General features: G+C 39.5%; 1 long non-coding RNA gene across 1 annotated transcript; it reads left to right on the plus strand.

The window, feature by feature from the left end:
* Positions 1-318: 318 nt before the first annotated feature.
* On the plus strand, positions 319-15,801 carry LOC139117010 (uncharacterized). Its single transcript, XR_011548434.1, has 4 exons — positions 319-442; positions 8,553-8,878; positions 11,777-11,842; positions 13,381-15,801. It is a non-coding gene; the product is annotated as an uncharacterized lncRNA (long non-coding RNA).
* The last annotated feature ends 2,954 nt before the right edge of the window (positions 15,802-18,755 follow it).

An 18,755-nucleotide genomic window follows, 5' to 3' on the forward strand; every position in this document is an offset into this window, starting at 1 on the left:
TTCTTTCCTCTCAATTCCTTTTTTATCTGCTGAAAATAGAGGGAGCCATTCGAAATAGTTAGGAATAAGAATGGGTCTGAAGAAGACTCCCCTGAAAGGTTTTGTAGCCTAGCAAAGGCATTAAAATATGTAAAGCAGGAGTAGACAACAGTTTCAAGGCCGACCCGGAACTTTTTGACCAGGTAGCTGCCCACCATTAGAAATAACCGGCAGTTTTAAGGCGGATCCCGGAACCGTCAAGCCCCAACAATGGCAATGCGGATATCAGATTGGATCTAGGCCAGACGCTTACATAATGGCGAGGTTCGTCACGCTCTTGTCCAGTATCGATGCCATGGATCAAACAGGACGTAAAAGAGTGCTAGCGTAACAGTGTTCACGATTGGTTTCTCCGACTCGGAGTCGGCGAGATAGACGTTTTTCTCTGATAATTAGCGGACTGGTAAGATGAAGCAGGTGCTGGCAATCATTATCACTAATTCTTATAATTGTTTGGACTTGAAAAGGCAACTTGGGACAGGGACTTGGAATAGGAGTTTTCTTGCAGGATTTTTCCTAGAACATGATTGGAACTAATTTGTAAGGGGGGGGGGGGGGTGAAAAATGATATTGCCGCTCGGGAAAATGATGTGATGAATCACAGGGCCAGTCCGGTGAGTTGGGGATGGTGAAATTTTGGAATCGTAAAGAAAGGGAAGTTGCGAACAGTTTTTAATTTTCCAACTATTGTGATAATTGGGATATCATATGCGTATAATACATTCTTGCAAACCAATTAGTTTCTCTACAGGACGACTCTTCCTCAACTCAGATATCGATGTCGCTACTTTTACACGTATTGACCTGGCTAGCTAGATCAATACATCTTTCAAAAGCTCATTAAATATTCACAAAGTTTCTTTACTGTCTGACAAACATGCCAACCACACATGTAAAATTTTAAGGGCGGCTGGTACCCCTCACAGCTATATGTGATGCTTTTCCACCGTATTGTGTGAACCGATAATCAAGGGGGCAATGGTTGGTTCTTCTCAATACGTTCTCACTGAGTTCCGTCATAGACCCTCGAGTCTATGGTTCCGTGATGCAATAACGCGATATACTCAGCGTTCAGTGACCAGCAACCAGTATTATGACACCCGCAGTGACAATGGTTTGATTTTAATCCAGTTCATGAGAGTAATTTTGCGTTAAATGTGAATAACCTTATGTCTGCAAACTAAAAATTGAATATAAAATTTCAGAATAACACATCAGACAGATTGGCGCCGCTCCTACTCAGTTAAAAGTTTTCGACTTGCACCCTTCGTTTGCAGTCACGTTTTTGCCCCATTTTCGCACTATAGGTCGAAGAAAGACGCCATTTTCGGGCTCCAGGGCTCTCACGATTTCTGAAATATGATGGTACAGAAAATGAGTGATAAAAATTTCGAATTTTTACTAAAAATGAGAATATTCTAAAGTCTCGTTTTAGTCTCGCGAGACCGATGAAAGTTTGTGCCGATCCATCTGTTGTCGTTGCTACACTTGATTGTTCCTATGGTGAATGGTAATTAAACGTATTTCCATCTAACAAAATTTATGTTATTAATTCTTTGTTAGCATATCATTAATTGGTTACATTAAGCTGCTCTGATGCTAAGATATTGGGAAGAAGTTTTTATTTTTCCTAATTATTGATTTGATCCGAAAATATCCGATGGGTGATTACTATTCCATTTACTGCCTAGCACCACATTTGAAGACTGTCACATGTGACCCGTGCAGCTTTAAAGTTTGCCTATAATATTTGGATATATAGATATAGAACATCTGAAATGCATTACAAATAGTTAAATCTACCACAATTTAGCAGCAAAAATCGATTATACCTCTGCTCGATACGAGCACAAAACACAAACAGGTCACGGTCAGCCTTTTTGTGGTGTGGAGGTCCCAACTTGGACAAAGCACAGGGGTCATTGAACTGTCCATGGAGTTTGTGCGCAAAAAATGTAAATTTGTTGACCGGTTTAGCAGAAGAACGCGAACTCTCCGCATTTTTCCTCGCCAAATTTGACAAGACCAAGTTTACTAACGCGGTAATCTCAAGCTGTTGGCACTGTTGCCTGATCCCTGAAGCTGAGGAGCAGGATGAGAATGACACTAACTTTACACAGTCTCACTTTCCCTTCGCCACTGAAGCTGACGCTGCAGTAGCTGTAGTACAGTAGCTCGAGGTTTTGCCTGGGTATTTGGGTCGGTTTTGCCGTCCGACCCAAACACCCAGGCAAAACCTCGAGCTACTGTACTGCAGCTAACGCTGTATATGACGAGCGTATATTACAACTGGAACATAAAGACGCACCTTCTTTGCAGTAAAGCAATAAATAAAAACATGTCAACTGAAAGTCAGAATAGCACGCACAACCGATGCAAACTATTACCAACAATCATTTATTTAACCGGAAAAGTATAGGAGAAAATAACAAGGGATGTATTACAGTGAAAATATAACTTTATCTAGGTTGGACCATAGAAATAATCCACAACTGAGGACTAGTCAAATCCATGGCCCACAATCAAATAATAACTGTAACCAATGATACCACAAGGGGCTTGAATGAGGACAAAAACCATAAAGAGGTAATGAAAAACACAAAAAGTGTTCATTGGCGCTTTTTACCTCTTTAAATATAAGGAATATTTTTTCTTGATTGAAATAATGGTCAACCATGGTTTATGTATTGTTGATTTACGGCAATTTTTTATCTTACTCTGACATTGACGCGCGTACCCAATACTGGAATATCATGCGTCGCTTTGCATGGAGACACCATTACCCAAAATACCGTTTGGCTAGACTATACAATTTTGGTCTAAGTTAAAATACATTTTCTGGCCCGATATTTCAATGAGCTTGACATACGTGTACACCTATCCAACTGAAGACTTAGATTTGTTCGTTTCTGAAAAGTAATTATAAGGTCAAAAAATTGATACACTGTCATAGTAATTTTAATAACTAAGTGTTTTTCACTTTCATTTGTGTTTATTTCAACTACACGAGGAAATGAAACTTGAAGGATATTCACGCTCTTCTTTAAGGTATGATGCACTTCGAAAGTGAAAGACTTAAACTTTTGCTCAAACTTTCCTCAGTGAAACTTTCAACCATTCTCTTACCGAAGCAAGAATATAAATCAGGGGTCACCGTGCAAACTTTGGCACTAGAGAGACAAATAACTTGCGATTTCTCGATATTTGAAATTCAAAATGGCCGCCATCCCTGTGTTAACTCTATGGGAAAAAAATAAAATTTTCGATTTTCGAAAAACTAAGACGATGAAAACTTTTCTTTCGCCAAGAGCTTCAAAATGAGTCCCCACAAGTGGTAGGTCAGAAGAAAATTGATAAAATTTGAAGGCCCAAATATCTGTCCCCGAGGTACGTTCTACCTTAAGAACACACAAAAACTAAGGAATGCTGGTTTTCAGAAATGACCTCGATATGTTGAATGTTCTCCATCAAAAACATCACGGAAAACCGTTTAGGTGGGTAAGAAACACTTTACTAAAGCAAGTCAACAGATACTGCCCGAGTTGTTCATGATTATCCATTCTTTCAAATTGGTTTATGGCTCTTCAGCAATGAACTAATGAATGACGTCTAAGAACACAAATGGTCTGTCTTTTCCTCACAACTTAGAAAACAAACGACACGATAATTAAAGTCTGAGCGTTGTATTTGCTAGCGTGGGTCGACTTGGTTAGTCAGTAAACACCTTTATTGATTCCCCAATGCGTAAAAAATAGATTGCTTGAAAAACTAAAACGTGAGAATGTTCATTGCCAATCCAGTCCATAAAATCCAAATACGCCTAGTATTGACCGTATCATCAACTTTTAGTACCGTCTATAGTGTTTCAGGGCCGGGATTCGGCAGATTATACTATAGTTGCCAACTTAAGGGCACCGTTGTTATTGACAACTCCTTGCCTTTTTCGATTTTTAACGTCCTCAGCATCATAACCTTTGCGAAACGCACCTGCGCAATACCGTCCAAAATTAAACCTTGGGGCTGCGCACAATAAACGGAGTTTTTCAAGGATGGTTAATCAACTGCCAATAGATCTGTTCAGTGCCTTCGGCTTGGGAAGCAGAACGGGTATAACCGAGACTTCAATGGTAAGTGACTCGGAAGTGACTGATTAAATCTTCCAAAAAAAAATCTTTCTTCAAAATTGCAAGCCAGATTTGAAGGATTTGTCAGCGTGTTTTAATATCCATAGAAAATGTTGGGAAATGAGAGGCAAAAGGAATAAATACAATATAAGCGACGTGATTAGTGAAGGTCAAAGTAAGTAGATTTTTCTTTTGTGTCGTCTCAAAATTCAGAATCTTAGCCATCAGGTATTAAAGGTATACTGTCACCTGTTCCAATTTTGCCACAGTTACCATGGAAAGAGAAAATCTAACCAATCACAGATTTTAAGCGGGTGGCCGCTTTTTAAAAACAGCGCCCTCACGTGGTATTTTGAATACCAAGGAACGCCCCTTTGACCATATATGGGCATATATAGATTACAGGTGATTGCATAGCTTTAAAGCGAATCGGAATAAAAAATGCATACGAGAAGTTAACACAAATTAATTTACCTATATATTGATAGTTTTCGTTTATTGCAAGAGGGTACCGTGTTACATCCCCTCATGGTTCATTCGACAACATGACTGCCGTAAAGAAGTGTTTAGTCGCAAAATAAAGGTTATGGCTCGGTTTTGCAACAGAACCCTATCAAAGATGGAACATTCTGCATGTCAGAGCAGTTTTCTCCTGAAAACTCAAAAAAAGTTACCTTACTTTGGCCGAAAGATGATGCCTACCTTTAAGTCTTAACATAATGAATTTTCACTTTGGTTTATGTTTTAGGACGTTCGTGCTTCTACAATTTGATGGCACCCAGCTAATATCACTGAGCATACTTCTCTGTAAATGTGAAATGTTCAATGTACGACATCGTTGGAAGGGCGAGTTCAGGAATCGAGTTGAAAAACAACAAGCGTCATCTGGATTTCAAATTCAGCTGCTAATTTTGCACTGTATGTCGAAATTCGTCACATATATAAACTGAACTAATGTGAAAGTTTACGTGTGTAAACACGTGAGCAAAAAATTACCCAGTATCTTATTTTTCTCATGGAGGTATTCTGCGTACTACCCCCTTGATTGTCTTTCAACCAATTATAATATGGAGCAGCTATAATCATTTTAATTTACTCCATGGCGTGGGTTTGAGACAAAAGAATTGTAGCATGCAGTGATAAGTTATACTTTTGTATCTTTTCTAATGTCTGTAAATCAAAGTATTGTCTTATTGTATTCTTTATGGCGTCGGTATCGATATACTAGTAGCCAAGATACTGTATAAATGAAGACACTAACTGACAGGAAAAACTAACGAGAACCAACTCAGAAACAAACTAGGACCAAGTAGGACTCAGGCAGAGTCACTCACTGATGTGGCTTGGCCGTGAGGCATATCCACGGTTCCGTATTCAATAAATAAGTTCTAGTTATACATCAACACTCGTCGTCAGTTCCAGCTTCTTCCCTTTACACTATGACAATTGAAAATATCACTGTTCCTTCAAGGCACATCTCTCTGCCGACCTACAGCGACTGTGTCGCGATTGTGATTAAAACCCCTTTGTATAGGTATTTTTTAAACTGCCACGGCCACCAGTGGCTATTGCTGTGGCAGTACGCTCTCCCTCTTCACCCATCAAAAGAATAGGTAGTTTCTTATTGCAAAATTGTCAGAAACACACCCTTCTACAAAATTCTTCTGAAACTCAGCCCTATGGAATACACTGCAGCCGCTGACACATTTGGTTTGAAAAGTACTTGCTCCTTTGGCAAAATACTGCAACCGGACGATTATGTTTCAAAAGAAATTTTACTCTGATAAATAGCTTGATAGTATGTTATTGAATTCTTCAGAAGAAGATATTTATCTCGAGAGAGGTAGAAAAAGAATGGATCGGTTGACCTAGCTATACACGTTGCAACCCTAAAAATCTTCTGCTGCTTATTTTTTTAAGATAGTTCGCGCCTTGAAAATGTAAAAAATCTTAAATTTTTGCTCAAAATTTTCCTCACGCAAGTTCTTAACCATTATCTTTCAGAATAAAAATCAAGGATTGCTAAGTGAATTTTGGTACTAGAGAAACAAATTACCCAATATTTACCTACATTTGCATTATTTCTATGAGGAAAAATACTAGTTCCGATTTTCACAAAACGAGGCCGGTGAAAACTTTAGTAGTTCCACTAATTTTGATAATCCGAATATTTGTCACCAAGGCGCTGTTTATGTTGGTGTGTTATTCCAATGCATTTCGAACGCAAAGTGTAAGGTCTTGGCGTTCCTTTCCCGCAAAGAAGTGAAAATTTCCCTCCAGCTCTCACCCAACCTCTGGCAAAGGCGAACAACCGGAAGCAAACGAACCGTATTCTCTGTCAGTGAATTGGAGAAGTGTTCCACGGAATCCCGAGTAAGAGTGTGGACGACACGATTGCCTTAATTTGTTTTGGTGACTATGATGAACTCAATTTTAGCACCTTTGCAGAAACTAATCTATGTCTGTGAGATCTATGCTAGTGAACACGATATTTTGTATAATCAGAAAAAAATGTCTGTATGATGATTATTCCGAGTGGGTTTAAACTTCTGAATGAATCTCACTTTTGTGAATTCATACAAGTGTCTTGGTGTTTTTATTCTAAGTAGTTTTATGGATGACGATGACATAAGCACACAAGTTCGTTTACTTTATATACATGGCAACATTCTTTTCAGAAAATTTGCATATTGCTCTAATCAAGCTAAAGTTAAGTTATTCAAGTCTTTCTTTAAAAATTTATATTGCTGTCATTTTGGTCAAGTTTTAAATTAAGCTCATACAGCAAGATTCCTGTTGCATATAACAACTGTTTCAGACGGCTTTTTAATCTTTCTAGGCGATGTAGTGCTAGTACTATGTTTGTTACGTTCTCTGTGTTATCATTTGGCGAGTTAATGCGTAAGTGTGTTCATAATTTTATCAGTAGAATACAACAAATTCAGCAAAAATTTTTACGTCAAGAATATTTATAATTGTACATATATAGATTCTTATCAGTGCAGGCATTGGAGATATATTTTATACTAGCTAGTATTTTTGTCGGTTTTTGAGTGTGAACAATTGTACTTTCTACTACTATTCTTTTTACTTTTTTGATGTAACGTCTATGGGCCTTGAGCGTGATTTAAATAAATAAATTAAATTAATGACTAACGGTCTCGATGAGCAAGCACTCAAATTGATGTGGTTCAGTGCATCTCAACCTCTTGGTGACGGTGTCCTACCTATTGTAACTATAACTATAAGGCAAACAAAATAAAAAATAAATTGTGCTGCTCCGATAACATGCTTTTCAAAAAAAGGGTAGGTAGGTCGGCCGGAATGTTTTTTTTTTCCGAAATATTTTCTTTAAATATGCATTTTCAGGGGTTCAGGGCGGTCAAACACTGGTCACAACATTTCCAGAAAAGTGTATCATACATATAATAGGGAAAAAACCATAAAAGACATCCTCGTTCGAGCAAAAATCAAATACAGAGTAACGAAGATGTGATTTTACGGGTTTTTTTTTCTTTTTTAGGGTCGGCGGGTAAAACTTAGGGTAGGTCAGGTTATCGAAACAGCACATGTTCGGCCTAAGCTACTGTAAGCTACTGCCGAAGTTTTTTAGTCGAAATTCCGGTAAAAAACGCTTCACAAAATCGTTCTTGTTGTTCATTTTCAGAACTATATTTATAGTCGTATGTATCCATATTACATATGCAATACAATCACTCATATAAAATGCGTGGCATGTATGTCAATATCACTGTTCATTTCGATCAATTTTACCATAGAGAGAGAGAGAGAGAGAGAGAGAGAGAGAGAGAGAGAGAGAGAGAGAGAGAGAGAGAGAGAGAGAGAGAGAGAGAGAGAGAGAGAGAGAGAGACAGACAGACAGACAGACAGACAGAGACAGAGAGACAGAGAGAGAGAGAGAGAGACAGAGACAGAGACAGATAGAGACAGAGAAAGGAAGACATGGAAGGGGAAGAGAGAGAGAGAGAGAGAGAGAGAGAGAGAGAGAGAGAGAGAGAGAGAGAGAGAGAGAGACAGAGAGACAGAGAGACAGAGAGAGAGAGAGAGACAGAGACAGAGAGACAGAGAGACAGAGACAGATAGAGACACAGAAAGGAAGACATGGAAGGGGAAGAGGGAGAGAGAGAGACAGAGAGAGACAGAGACAGAGAAAGGAAGAGAGGGAAGGGGAAGAGGGGGAGAGAGAGCCCATGGGGATGTTTCAAAGGGTGAATGAAGGGAACTGTCTGTGCAGTACGCCCATTTGTATCTTCTGTTACAGCTGTACTTCGTTAACCAACCGTTGTGACTTGCGCATAGTTGACATCCGTGAAATATGATAAACTTTGGGACCTCACTATCAATTTGCTTCGTTTGCCTTGCTTTCAGAAATTTGTGTTAGATTCAAGCCGCGAAGATATTGCAAACAACTATATCATGCATCCGCTGTGAAGTCACGTGACGTTCAACATTGGGATTAATACTTTCCTACCACATCGTGATGTACTCATCGTATCACGTGATCAAGCCATTACTTTTAAAGACTTGGAGTTCTGCGTCGGTGCAGACTGGTACCCGCTTCTTCAACTGTCTGATCGAATTCTAACTGCACGCTGTAACCTATTTGAGTCATCGCTATGCCTGTAATGTAAGATATCTATCCTACTTTCGGCGAAGTTTTATTCAAGTTCAATCCTGACAGGCGTGAATAATAGGTTAGTTTCAAGCTTCATATTTGTCTTTCTTCCACCGTGAAATTGTTCTCTCTCTCTCTCTCTCTCTCTCTCTCTCTCTCTCTCTCTCTCTCTCTCTCTCTCTCTCTCTCTCTCTCTCTCTCTCTCTCTCATGGTCCTCTGAATATGTATGTCTGTACATCTCTACCTAGCCTATCTCTCTGTCTACGTTTATCAGCCTGTAGGCTAGTCTATCTGCCTTCTATAACCAACATATTCGGCCTAGCGATAACACAATTGAAATTCCATTTGCAAGCTTACTAATATCAAGAGAGGCCACACACTACGGAAAACAGAGCTTATATCTGCGTTGGGTAAATTGGATGGAAGAGAGAAAGAGTGTTCTTGTGAAATATATCGGGAGTTCATGCAACGTATTCGGATTATTGACTTTAAACACGTTTGCTAAGTTGATGGCGTCAAAACTACACAGTTACATATCATACGTTCTCTCAGATCTTTATCGTACAAAATAATTGGTAGTCCTCGTTCATAACATGTTGCGGGATGTGCTCAGCGCCATATAAAGTAAGAGAGGTGCCCAACTAGAACAATGCCATTACATCTAATGCAGTGATAGTTTTCCTTTCACAACTAATACTTTCGAGCATTAACTTAAAAAACAAGTTCTACTTTGTTCTTTTGTATGCTACACTTTAAACGTTTCCTTAAAGCTATATTAGACAAAACCTTGGCCAAACCATGGGATGAAAACCGCTCTTCAGGATACGTCGCAACAAGCTAGACAAATCTAAAAAAAAACATATAAAAAATTTAATTAGTAAATCTAAAAATTATTTTTTGAAACTTACAATGGTACCACAAGTTCGGAAGGTAGGATATGGCCTTTAATCCGTTTTCGAAAAACCTGACGTCACCTTTTCGATTTATAACCAAAAGGACAAACTTAATCTTTGTCACATATTTCTTTTCTACTGTAGTACTTCTAGATCTGTAGTCGTGTTTAACTTAAATTTGTATTGTGCCAGTCAGTTATTTATCTGTTATTTGTACCTATATAACTGTGACAAAGATAATCGCATATCTTATCATTCTCGCTTCTTGTCGTAAGATAGTTTTCGATCTTGGTTTAGTCACAGGTAATGTCCGTGTCTATAGTCAACATTTCTGTGGAAGTCGCTTATACGATGTTTCATACAGAAGGCTTTGCAGTTCATGTCTGGTTTGCAAGGTTGTGACAACGACTTTTCAAATACGGCCACAAAGAATAAATCAATTTAGTAGCAGAATTGCAAATTTGTATCTGTTTTGGTTTTTGAAATTTTGGCAAATATATACTTCTGCATTGCAATTTTAGACCCTACATCGGGTACGTTAAAGAGATAGCAGTTAGGTTAATTTTTTATTTTTACTGTTTTTGTTTTCTTCTGGGAGTTGTGGAATTGCCGAGAATTTCATCTGTCGATGCTACCTATATATATATATATATATATATATATATATATATATATATATATATATATATATATATATATATATATATATATATATATATAACACCTCTGTTGTTGTAGACAGTTTATAAATTCTGCACACCAAGTCTTTAGTAACATCTTGAATGTAACTAGTGGGCGATTTTGCTGGTCCCTAAAAAAACTCTGCGCTTTCTCTGTTGCTTCGCCCATAAAAACCATAAAAAATATACTCTTTCTCTCTCGGTTTACATGTAGCTTTGAATTGTAAAGGTACGTTATGTTTCACTGTAAGGGACCGTTCAGTTTTTAACGGCCTGGGGGGAGGGGCGGCAAAATCTTGTCGCCGGTGTTCAAAAAAATGTAGACCCTCCTGCATTTTTCTTGAAAAAAAGATGAACCCCCCCCCTTTGTAACACACACAAAAAATTGATGACCCCCCTTACGGCTGAAAAATAACCAAAACCCATATGTCAAATTTACCCACATGGTTTGGATTTGAACTCCGGTACGCGGCACACTTTATTCGTGTAGCAGAGATGCCAGTGCACAAACTTTCCAGCCACAACCATGCAAACGTCTGTTATGACAACTGTAAGGCAATTTTTTACTTAATTTCAATAGACAACTTATGTCCATGGACATTGTATAAAGTGAACTTTATTTGAGTGGTTCGCCAAGGGCAGCCCTCCGGTTAATAATGTCATGGACCATTACATAAAGTCAACTTTATTCTAGCTTTTTCAAGAGTGTCATGGGCCATTACGTAAAGTAAACTTTATTGGAATGGGCCGCCAAAGGGGGGCGCCTGTTAAGAGGGTCATGGGCCATTATATAAAGTCAATTTATTGTAGTGGGCCGCCGAAGGCTGCCCGCCGGTAAAGAGGGTCGACCATGGCCATTGCATGAAGTAAACCTAAGGCGTCATCCCGTGAAGAGGGTCAAGGACTATTACATAAAGTCAATTTAATGTAGTGGGCCGCCGAAGGTGGCCCGCCGGTAAAAGAGGGTCGATCATCGCCATTGCATGAAGTAAACCTAAATGGAGTGGGCCGCCAAAGGCATCTGTCCATTAAGAGCTAGGGTCATGGGCCATTACATAAGGTCAATTTATTGTAGTGGGCCGCCGAAGGCGGCCTGCCGGTAAAGAGGGTCGACCATGGCCATGGCATAAATTGAACTTTATTGTAGGTATTATGTTTTTGAAAATGTGGTGACCCCCCCCCTTTCCTACCAGTGAAAAAGCGATGAGCCCCCCTTCGCGGATTCCAAAATTACGATGACCCCCCCTGGATTTTGCCGGGCCCCCCCCGCCGTAAAAGCTGAACGGTCCCTAAAGAGTACAGAAAGTACCAGCTTGTGAAGGAGACAGTCTTTCTTGAGATGGCCATTTAACTCGTTAGTATGAAATCCCTTACTGTATCTTTATCCTTTTATTTTCCTTTAGATTGGCAGAACACTTACAGAACATTATACTTAATTCCTTCGGAAGAAGATCAGGAATTTTCTGACTGTAAGTACTGTACCGACAGAATCGTAGAATACGCCACACAGTCGGTTTGTTCACGTAGGACTCGTTATTGCTAGAGCAACTTATAAAGAGTAAGTCTTTCACTTTCGAGGCACATACTACGTTAAAGGTAGTGTGTGCCTCGAAAGTGAAAGACTTCATTACGGCAAGGCTCCATTAACTTAGGAAAACCCGACTTCCCTAGAGGATCAATTTCACAGACCTGCCTTTCCTACAATGGCACTACATTGGCACCAGCTGGATTAGATAAACATAACAATGGAACATTCACACCTTGGGGATTAAAAGTCTTCTGTTTGTCACCCGAGTTGGTCAGGCAAGAACTCGGGTTTCAGGTACCATGCAAGTTAATGCAGCCTTCCCCTAATGTCAACTTTTGCTCACACTTTGTTCGAAACTTTCAACCATACTCTTTCCAAATCACAAATAAAAATCAGGGATCTTCGTGCAAAGTTTGGTTCTAGAGAAACAAATTACCTAACAATCACCGATATTTGAAATTCAAAATGGCCGCCATCTCTGGTTAAATCTGTGACCAGAAAAAAATTTCGATTTTGAAAAATTTAGACGGTGAAAAAATTTCTTACGCCCTGAGCTTTAAAATGAACCCCTACAAGTGGTAGATCAGAAAAAGAATTGTAAAAAGTTGAAGTGCTTGAATATACCGTTCTGTTGTTATTTAGGCGAAACTTTCCTGAGCCTTGGCCTACTATTGCCATATTTAAAATAAAATTACCTCTTTGGATTTGAAAATCAACCGGAAACTTTATTCCATTTTTCACAAATCGGCAAATTACTGACTAAGCATTTTCCCGGCCCCTTTGGTTTTCGACCGTTCATTCGGTATACTCAGAACATTGGTCTGTTTACTGATCCTCTTCTTTCTGCTCTTGTTTTTAAGGTTCAACGCGCCTCGGAGACATATTTTTGGACTCTCAAGTTTTACTTTGATCTGTCACATGTGGTGACTGATTTTAAAACTCTTGGAGTCAGAAATATTTTCACCTTCTTAGTTTTCCGAAAATCGAAAAAAATTATTTTCCCATTAGAGTTAACACCGGGATGGCGACCATTTTGAATTTCAAATATTTTTCTAGTTGGCCTACCAAACTTTGCGCGGCGACTTCTGGTTTTTATTCTTGATTTTGTAAGAGAACGGTTGAAAGTTTCATCGAGAAAAGTTGGGCAAAACTGTGAGTCTTTCACTTTTGAGGCGCATACTGGTCTCGGTTACCCAGACTGCTTTGCACGGGCTCTCTTCCGCCCCTGAGAGTCCCGGAGAGCAGTCTGGGTAACCAAGACTGGCGCATACACTTGTAATTTGTCAATCGTACAGTCAGCTCCCCTCTTCGTTGAAGGCTGTCCCTTGAGCTGAAGATATGGGTTAAAACGTTCCTCACTTCTACATATAACACTTGTCTATTTACAGTTAAGGACAATACCCAAGATTGTTGTTGGCTTTTTTATTTCAACTTTAGCCGCCCTCTATTTAAACGCTTCTTACAATTTATGTCTTTTAGGACCATGGAAAAGGAGAATGCAACGAATGGAACTGAGCCTCCACTGGACGATACACCTTTCTCTTTTACATTTCCCGACGTGATAACGATCCCTAAAGAGTACGAAATGTTTTTATACGGTCTGATATTCGTAGCAATTATGGTTGGCAATCTCTGGGTCATTGTCGCTGTCTTTCGGCAACCTCAGCTGCGACAATCGCCGACAAACCTTTTCATAATTTCTTTATCGGTGTCGGATCTATTCGTGGGACTTTTCCAGGTTCCGCATCATTTTCTCTTTGAATTTTTGCCAGAGGTCTTCAACCTCGTGACTTCTATAGAGTTTGTATGCAGATTCACGGGCCTGATGCAGTGGACAGCGCGCTGCGCTACTGTATTTTCACTGGTCGGGGTGGCCATCGATCGCTACCGGGCTATCGTGCAGCCTCTCAAGCCAAGAGTCACGCACCGGCAAGCGGTTCTTATCATTGCTATAATCTGGTGCGCGTCTTTTGCCTATTCCAGCTACAGAGCTGTCCTCTTTCACGTTGAGGTGCTGACAAATATTTACAACCAAGTAAAAAGATACTGCATGATAAAAATCCAATACCGAGCTATCTTCGATAGATTCCGAATTGTTGATTTTTGCGTGATGTACATTTGCCCTCTGGCAGTGATTTTGTCCTTGTATGCTGTGATGATTTCGTCCCTGTGGTTTAAGAAGGGTCCGTCGAGTTCCTCAAACCGCAACAAAAGAAAGGCAGTAAAAATGTTGTCGCTGGTTGTAATTCTCTTTGCCTTCAGCTGGCTGCCGTATTACACCGTTGAATTATACAATGTACTGGTGCCGTTTTCTAGCAAGCCTACGTTAATGTTTACTCTAATTGACGTGCAATATCACATAGTGAATGTGGCATTCGTGGGAAACAGCTGTGTCAATCCGTTTCTGTATGCTTACTTCAATGCTAATTTTCGGAAGGAGTTTTACAGAATGTTTTCTTGTCTGGTGCGATGTTGTGAGCGGGAGAACGCCGAACGACGAAGCAAACCGGCCAAGGTTGAAGTGGTCCAGGGTGCAGTTGGCGATGTCTCTGCGAAAACCGACGGCACCAGACTTTCACGATCAAGCAAGTCGCAAAACGCCATCGAAGAGGAGCCTCCTTCGGCAGCAATAAACTCGAACTAGAAAAAATCTGCCCCGGCGCATAAGCCAATTTAGCAACGAAATAAAATAATAATGGCCAATATGATGTACCAGTGATGCTGGGCGAATAAAAATTTTTGTGCATCTCAAAAGCTGGATTTTAAAATTTATGCTCGTACGGTCATTACATAAAATTGACATTTTACGTGTAACTTAATTTCTGAACAGCTTTGAAGGATTACCGCATTCCGTAGAAGTAGACTGTCGGCAGAGCCCCTCAATATTCACTTCTGTGTGTGTAAAGTACCGTCGTAGCCAGTGTCATAGGCAAATGCCATTGAGTAGGGACTTTCAACGCTTTTACATTCAGCTGAATGCCGAAGGATCGAAGGCGAGCATTGTGCCTAGCACTAACCCTAATATGTCACGCCGCTGCGAAACGCAATACAAATATTAAGGCTTAAGCTGCTGACGGCAGTCTACTGTTACGGTACAAGCACTTCCCTCCGACACGTGACGGAGGGACAGTGGTCGGGTATGGACCAGCATAGAACATGCAATTGCCGGAGTCAGACAAATTTAAGAACATGCTTCTTTTACTTAGGATTGAATTATCAATATGTCTTTTCTTTGGAATATTGAGTAAATGTGAACAGCATGCATTTATTTAATTATTCTTTATGATGCAAGTGATTGTATCATCGTCCCCATTTGTTGTATTCATGTGTATGGTGCTTACTAATCGAACCGAATTTTCGAAATGTTTGTTAATCATCTTTTTGATGCTGGGAAAGCATAATAGAACTAACAACAAAAACTACATTTTATAGGCCATTCAAGCAACATTGCGTAAATTATTAAACAATAAAAGAAATTGACAAGATAGCGTTGTTTTATATCAAATATTGCGTGAGATATGTTAATCTTTCTCTGAATATCTCTAATGTTTTTAATATCTGTTTATTTACCTGTTTCTAATTATTACATGGTTACTGAATATTATACGAGATAAACGTAATCTAGTCGACTGAAGACTTTGAAGAATATTTTAATATGTTCAAGCAATAATGTACCCCATCCCGGGAAATAATGGACGAAAGCAAACTTTGCACTCCACAATGTACGAGGCGGAGCGGAATACATCATGGAGTCAGTGCAATGTTTACTTGAGTCCACTATGGAACGGGATGGGTAATTGCTATTATTTTATAGTTTTGAAAGTGAACTGGTAGATGTAAGTTTAATCTTTGTCGACATGTAACTTTTACGCGGGAGAATAAAACGGTGTTAACTTTAAAGACTGAGAGTCTTTACTTTATTCAAATACCTCGACGACCTCTGGCATGGCAATTCCCTGATAGAAGACAGTAGTGAACTGTAATACATGACAGTTAAAGATATACAGTCACCTGTAATCTAAATATGCCCATATATGGCCAAAGGGGCGTTCCTTGTTATTCAAAATGCCCATGCGAGGGCGCTGTTTTTAAAAAGCAGCCACCCGCTTAAAATCTGTGACTGGTTAGATTTTCTCTTTCCATAGTAACTGTGGCAAAATTGGAACAGGTGACAGTATGATGCCTTTAAGATCAAGAGCTGTATTGATGTTTATGAATGTGTGTGTCATTTTATCTTTATTCATATCTGTCGTACGATCAAAGCCACGCCTTAAAAATGACATTCATGTGCGAACCGCTCTTTTTTGAGAGTGGAGATTTGACCGAGTGGTTCTGTCCGTGGTTCTGTCGGTGGTTCTGTCCAGTGTTTGAAACTCATGCAAAATCGCTACTGGCCAAGCGGGCCCGTAACTTATAAAATTCACTGGCCCGAAAGGAAATCAACTGGTCCTGGGCATAATACGGAATTTTTACTTGAAGGGAAATACAGGGGCCCTGCTGTAGGTGGCTCAATATTCAAATACCTGTACATCTTTCTCGCTACTGATATTCACCCGCGAGGCGAGGTTCATCAAAACAATGCTGCCATTTTGACTAAACGAAATCTCGAACCTACCCCAACGTGACCCCAACGCGTAACAAATGGAAGATGTTGAGTAGCGCCATCAATCTCGCAAGTCGCGAGAAATGCGTAGCTGTAAAGGCTTTCGCTAAGTAATTTCACCGTTCGATCTTTTGAGATTTTACCTGCCAATTTTTTCCTAAATTTTGCGGTTTGATTACTTGAGAATTTAACAGAATAGGGTAAGAGTATTAAAAATTGCTGACCCCTTCTTTATTTAGAGCAGGACACTCGGGTCTGCTTCTTTCACAACTTAGGGGAGAACCATTTGATTTCTGGGGGGGGGTATGGAGGAAGAGGGTATGGGAGCAAATTTTTTTTTCCTGTCAGAGTGACAGCAATTTTTTTTTTCTACTGTCGGACCTTCATCAATTTTTTTTTTCCAAATGGAGTAGCAGTGCAAATTTTTTTTTTTATTGGTCATCAAGTTTGTAATGCGTTGTATATAAGGGAGCCGTCATTATTGACGGCCTGAAACTCCGAAATTTCGAGTGACCCTCCCCCCTTCACCAACCATGATGAATTTGAGTAACCTTCCTCTCTAACTCTGAAATTTTGACCATTCTCCACTTAGAAAAATTAAATACCAATACATGTAATTGTAAAATTTACAAAATACAGCAACAGTAAAGACCCTTCAAATCCTGATGTACCCTGCTAGACTATCATCAGCTATCTCATGATGGTTCGAAAAAGGTGAACACATCAAAATGAAATTCAAAGTCACAATAAAATAAAGATATAAAAGATCACGCAGTATCTAATCATATAGTATATTGTTTAATTTGGATGGATATTATGACAGGGTTTTCACTAGGATATCTGACTGGGCAGAATTTGAAAGTACAGGGGGAGAACATGAGAGAGGCTTAGGGGGAAAGTGTCACAGGGCTTTCCCTATCTTGCATGGAATTTTTAAGATATTGATGTGTGCAATGGTGCAGTCTGGTGCAATCTGAGAGGTTTTTTAATTTGTTCACTAAGTGAAACTGTTAGAATACCCCAAGAGGGAGAGCACGAGAGGGGGTTCCCCCTCTCGTATTGGAAATTTTGAGAAATTGATGTGTTTAATGGTGCAATCTGAGAGGAGTTTCAGTTTATTTTGCACTCGGTAAAACTGTTTGAAAATGACATTGAACACTGATATTTTTTACATTTTTTGCATGATCAGTTTTTGAGTCACAATATTCAACAACCAAACAATGACAATACAATTTGTGAAAAGCAGTTCTGTTTGCCAGAGACTGAAGACAAATAAATATACAGGAACGGAAAATCTGTGACCTTCTCGTGTCATTTCTCCAGCTGCCAGCTTCTAATGAAAAGCCTGAATATGGTATGTTTGCGATCCGGTGTTTGTGGTCAGAAAAACAAGGCTCACACATTGTATTTCATTATATTTGTTTTTCCTCAATTTTTCATTGTCAAGGTACATCTTTCTAACAAATTTATATTGAGAAAATAATATATTGGTTTTAACACTAGTTTATTGACTCCTGTCTTGTGTTTTAAATTTTCACAATTTACAGAAGTCAAATAGTCCCCTTTAGATAGTGCCTATGCCATTGAGATATTGCAACAGAAATCCTGAAATATGATTTCTTGGGTCAGAAAATGGAAGGAAAACATTGAGTGTACTGAGGTGTAAAGTAGACCTATGGAGTGCATGCTTATATCATAAGTGCAGGGAAAAGAAACATAAGAATTGCTTGTGGTAAAACATTTGCGCCGCCTATGGCGGCGCGCTGGCAAAGAATACATGAGAATAAGGTTTCCAAATTTTGCTTATTTCTGGTGCATTGTGACAATTTTTTTTTCTCTTCTGTCTGTTATGACAATTTTTTTTTTCTCAGGCCATGACAGGATCAATTTTTTTTTTCTTCTCTCTCACCTGGTGACAAATTTTTTTTTCTCAAAATCCTCCATATCCCCCCCCCAGAAATCAAATGGTTCTCCCCTTACTGGCCCGGCATGAAAACAGCTGGTCTGGGGCTAGCGGGTTAGCGTGAATTTCGAACGCTGGTTCTGTCTGTGACCCGCCACTCCCGGCCGCCACTACAACCTAGGTTGCAGTGGCGGGCAGATCAAGTACGGGATCGATAGATCGAGCCGAAAATCGATCGATTTAGCAGACTACCCGGCTAACAACGAGCTCGCCTGTGTCAGAAAGACCAACGAGTAACCTACGACAAAAATGTGAATGTATCTTTGGCGCTGGCACTTGTAAAGCTTG

Source organism: Ptychodera flava, chromosome 18 (assembly GCF_041260155.1).
Source record: "Ptychodera flava strain L36383 chromosome 18, AS_Pfla_20210202, whole genome shotgun sequence".
In the NCBI taxonomy this organism is placed as follows: domain Eukaryota; kingdom Metazoa; phylum Hemichordata; class Enteropneusta; family Ptychoderidae; genus Ptychodera; species Ptychodera flava.